Consider the following 5,560-nt stretch of genomic DNA (forward strand, 5'->3'; position numbering starts at 1 on the left):
TTATTATTATTTCCTGCATTGTAGAGTTGTGCATTTACTTCTTTTGTGACACTAATTTGCAGTGCCTGCTTAGTACTATAGAAAATCAAGCATATTTCTTCACACTATGAGATTGAGTCTGGCCTTATTTTGCCTAAGCATTCTATAAACTGAATATATTAAACATATATGTATAATAATATATTATACATATACACATGTTAAAGCAGTTATTAAAAAACTGAGGCCATTGATGTGAATGATAGTGAGAAAAGGAGAGTTTGGATGGAGGAAAAGGAAGGAAGAAATGTAATCATATTATAATCTCAAAACTAAAACTGAAGGGTATATGGATGTCCCAAGAAGACCATCAGAGCCAACTAACATAGATGCTTGGGTCCTTCAAGAGACCGAATCATCAGCCAAAGAGCAAAAGTAGGTGAATATATTCTCCTGTATACGTGTAGGAAATGTGCATCTTGGTCTTAATACAGAACCTGCCAACAACTGGACTTGAGGCTGTCCCTGAATCTCTAGCATGCTTCTGAATCCAGTTCTCCTAACGGAGCCACATTGTCTGGACTCAGTGGGAGAGAATGAACCAAGACCTGCAGTAACTTGGTATGGCATGGTGAGGTGTTTCCCAAGAGGAAGGGGACTCTCCCTCCTCAGTGAAACACGGGAGGGGGATGCCAGGAGGGACTGTGTGAAGGGTTACAAGGAGAAGGAGGGCTGCTTTCAGGATGTACAGTGAATACACAAATAAATTAAGGGAAAACAATTTAAAAGACAGTTTCAGATAAAAACTTATCGGTTAGTATGATAACAACCACTTTTAAACATAAAAGTCTCAGAACTTGAGAGGTAGAGACAGAAGGACCAACAGTTCAGGGTTATCTTTCATTACAGATAAGCAGAATGAGTCCTCAGCCTGAACTACATAAGATCCTACAACATATAAAAATAAAATTAATAAAAATGGAACAAAAGTAGAAAAAGATTGTGAACACAATTAATGAATAATGCAATAAATACTTTTTATCATGCTTTAACTTTATGTATTTCTCCTTTGCACAAAATAAATAAATAAATAAATAAATAAATAAATAAATAAATAAATAAATAAAACCTTTTTGGGTCTTTGAATGGCTCCCAGGATAATGGTGCTTTCTAACAAAACTGATGAACTGAATTTGACCTTAAGGACTCACAGAGTGGAAGGACAGGTCAATGCCTGCAGTGTTCTCCAACTTTCACATAAGTATCACAACTCCCCCCCACACATACACACACACTCACACTTAGACACACAATCACACATATAAAGTTAAAAGGAGGCTTGGTGATAAGAGTACATTTGTACAGAGGACAAGAACTTGTTTCCTAGCTTATAACTGACTCTAACTAGTTCAGGGTATCTGATTCCCTCTGGGCCTTGGAGGTATATACATACACACACACACACATACAGACACACACACACACACACAGACACAGACACGGACACACAAATTTTTAAAAGTTTCAAAAATAAATACATTTTATAATGGTATTTCTTCAAAATATTTATTTTAATAAGTGAGGATTGGCATACTGAATGACTATTCCTTCCTATTATCTAATACCTATTTGTATGAAAATCACTTATTCCAAAATGATTTAATATATTCTTTAATGAAGAAATCTCAAAATTACTGAAATGTTATTGGAAACAAAATAAATGCTATCCTATATGAAAACAAAACACCAGTTTTTAAAAAAGATATACTGTTGTATTTAGATACTTATTCTATTTTTTAAAGTTCAAAGGATTGTTTCCAGGCTTTAACACATAATATCCAAATCTCCCATCAATGAGTTGCTCCTACCTAATCTAACAGTAATGCATAAAATAAAAATAAAATCTCGAAGTGAAATATCAAGAGACATTCTGGATGCATCTAAAAAGGCAGTGACACTACAAATCATTTAATTTATTTGAAAATATTACAAAAATACTATTTGAGAGAGAAAAAGATGCCTTCATCTCTACTCTCCCTCAAGGCAGTGGAGCTGAGACTCTTTAAGACAGTTCATTTTGTTGTGGTGACCCCAACCCATAAAATTAATTTTGTTGCTACTCTATGACTGTAATTTTACTACTATAATGAATTATAATGTACATTTCCATGTTTTCTGATAATCTTGGGTGACCCCTGTATAAAGGTCTTTCAATGCCCAAAGTATTATAACCCACAACTTGAGAATCACTGCTTTAAGCACTTAAATATCAGACATAATAAAAGATAAAAATATTCTTGAAACTATACCTATGCAGTACCTTACCACTTGCTTGCTTTCCCAACAGGATTAGTTGATAAGATCCTGTATCTGATGACTTTATGTGTTTTGGATGCAAGATATACAGAAATCAAGCTGGAGTTGAATTGGAAGTTTTCTTTCTGCTGGCCAAACTTTGCCGTGGCAGATATCTCCATGCAAGCATCAAGTCTTAGGCAACTTTGAACTCCAAGCAGCCAAGCAAAATATGTCCAAGGAGCAAATAGTGGCACAGCTTTATGTGAGCAACTCTTCAGTTGTTATTAAGACTTGCTCACAAGAGAGAACACATGCCTGTAATAAAAATATGAAAGCCAATGGCTGAGGAGATCTTAGGTCCTAGTAAAGAATTGCTTACTGCTGCTTATCTAAACTGTCATTGGATCAAAACACACAAGCAACTATAGTTTTAACCTAGACAGAGACTTGCTGCCTTAATCATAGACGTCTGTCTTTGCAGTAAATGAAGGTGAGCTCAGAGACCCATCCTTAAACAGAAACTGAGAATAATTGAATGTTGAAGCCTTGCTGCTTTAAATTTTTTCCCACGTAACTCTTTTACTAACAGACTTTGGTTTTTCAGACAAAATTTAAGAACCCTCATAAAGCCATAAGTATTGATTACCCTTCAATGCACCTGAAAGCAGTGTTCAATCACTTACAAAGGCTATGTTCCAGAGACCCTGTCCCTATACCCTTGTCTTACAGCTCAGTGGTAAGTAAGGTGGCTGTAGACCCACATTAGGGTAAGTGGCAACAGGAAACAGGGAAGCCCAGGCACATGGCTGCAGGCAGGGCAGGGACACCACATCTACCTTACTTTCTCTTTTCTTTAAAACGGGAGGTGGTGGTGGTGGTGTGTGATTGGTTGGAAAGGGTAGAAAACAAATCCCAGAACAGAATGTCAGCTCCAGATGTGACTGTATGAACAGTTCCCAGAAAGGTCAGATGGGGGAAGGTCAGGGTAATGTTTGCACCATCAAGTTCCTCAGGAGTTTCTATCGGCCGAGCTCATACTCCTCTGCATCCATGTTCATCAGAAGCTTGATAGCTTCATGGCCCACAGCTTACTTGAAAGAGTCTGTGATGAAGACACCTTTCAGTGCCCCTACTAATGAGCCATTAATGTAGTGTCGCCAGAATGCGTCGAGGTAGAAGTAGGTGAGCTCAGAGAACTTGATGTCACAGATGATGGAGCCCAGATAGCAGGACTTGAGGATAGTGTTGGCCTGGTTAAAGCACTCAAACTGGTGCTCAAGTGTGTCCTGCTTATTGGAGAAGATATTGCCTTGCAGAGCAGTTTGATGCTAGCAGTGTTCCCTTCCAACTTGCAGCCTGATGTCACAGCTCTGCTTTCCTTTGGGTCTGGTATCACTGAATTCCGGGATCTTCACTGGCTCTCAAGTGTTGTTTTCCCTTGGGCTGGCTACTTACTATACATTTGAGAACATGTAGTGGGGAAGCACACCACAGGATAGTTGGGAGGCTCTGTTTTAGAAGGCTGAGGAGGCCTGGATTCTGGATCTCTAAGGGCTCTGGGGGTCACATAGCAAGGTGATGTTTCCTCCAGATACTTGTCTACAACAAGATCAGGGCACACAGCCCATCTCTTCTTGAGAGTTATGTAGGGCAGCAAGTCATGGCAAGTGATAATACACAGCAGCTTCAGTGGCTGGTGAAAAGTCACTCTTGTCGCAGTGGCTCTGACACTCCAGTGCCAATAAGAAATCATGTCCATTTCAGATGAGTCCAAGTTCTTGGTCATCAATAATATCAGCAAGAAGAAAGGAAAGTACTCGAACATCTCTGTATGTTAGGTGGGTGCCCACAATGTCAAATATGAGGTAGAAGCTGTAAAGCCCATGTTCCTGCTCTCTATACTCTTCTGGCCACACCTGGCTTTACCGCCTCTTTAGACCTGCCATGCTACAGGCTCAGAAATGGAGTGCTTTTCAGAATCTCTGCTCAACTACTGCAGTATCCAGTGATTTTACAGTGTCCCATTATCTCCCTCTCTGGAGGTTCTCTGGCTGGATACCACCAGCTTCTTCCCATTCATTTTTCTTCCCTAAGCCCCATGTTGAGACTTTTTAAAACCAAACATTTTGCCACACACTTAAGGCTCAGGGTTCATCTCAGAAAAGGAAATAGAAAGGAAAAAAAAAGTTGAAGAAAGGTTACAAAACATCATAATTTAAGCATAAGATGACCACAGTTGTGGGGCAGTGAACAGTGAGTAGTCTGGTCCTTAATTGAACCAGACTTGTAAGCCCTGGAGACCCTGAAGGAACAGTAGTAGCTTCGCCTACTCCTGGGAACCAGGCCTCAGTTATTAATCACAGCCTCCCATGGATTTTTGGCCCAGTCACGTAAGAGCAAGACCTGAAGCCCTTCCACATATAGATGAGGAAAAAGACATGCTGTGGGTGTGGTCACATAGCCATTCTAATGAGGCACTAGATGCCTAGAGGGCTTTGCCAATAAACTTTCTATCCTAGACATGCCTCTCTTCAAAAGGTATTTAATCTGAGGCCCACCCTGGGAAGTGGGTACAGTTTTACACATCCACTTTTTGCCATGACAGTAAATGCCTTAAAACCATGAACTGCCTCTTTTCATCAGGATCTGAAGTAGAGAGCCATGAAGAAGGCCTTTGCCTAGAGAACTGCCTTCTATTTTCCCATAGAAAGCCTCTTTGGATTCCCAGCAATGACTGCCACCATGTTCAAGCCTGCTGCCATTAAGCTAAGGACACCATGGGACCACCTGGAACTGCCCCCCTTTAGGTCTAGACAACATGCCCAGATTCCATTCTCAGCTCTTTCTCTACTTCCTGTAGCACCTGGGTGTCCAAGAGCTTGGGAACTCCATGGGCCTGGCTTCTTCACAGGCCAGGGAGCCAGCCATCTCCATTTGTCCCATGCCTCAGACTGTGCTTTTCCACCCCTGATTTGTGGTGTTCTTGGCCTATAGCCCAACACTTCGAGTCCCACCTCACTGAGTGGCTGTTTCCTGTGGCAGAGCAGACACAGGATCCACTACCCTACACATAGTCATCATGAATTTACTTGTATTGGTTCTATACAAGGCTGTTCCAAACTATAGTAAGCTATAGAAAAAGAGAAGTTCAAGGAGTCCTACCTCTAAGTGCTAAACTATTGTCAACTAACAGATCCTGAAAGAGAAAGAGACTTAGAAACCAGTTATGGTGACACTGTTGAACCTAGTAGGCTCTGATTCATAGTTGCAAACAATGGTCACC

At 40.5% G+C, this 5,560-nt stretch overlaps 1 pseudogene; it reads right to left on the reverse strand.

The window, feature by feature from the left end:
* Positions 1–3,257: 3,257 nt before the first annotated feature.
* Positions 3,258–4,223, reverse strand: LOC110291791 (annotated as a pseudogene).
* Positions 4,224–5,560: the final 1,337 nt, after the last annotated feature.

Source organism: Mus caroli, chromosome 3 (assembly GCF_900094665.2).
Source record: "Mus caroli chromosome 3, CAROLI_EIJ_v1.1, whole genome shotgun sequence".
NCBI classification, from domain to species: domain Eukaryota; kingdom Metazoa; phylum Chordata; class Mammalia; order Rodentia; family Muridae; genus Mus; species Mus caroli.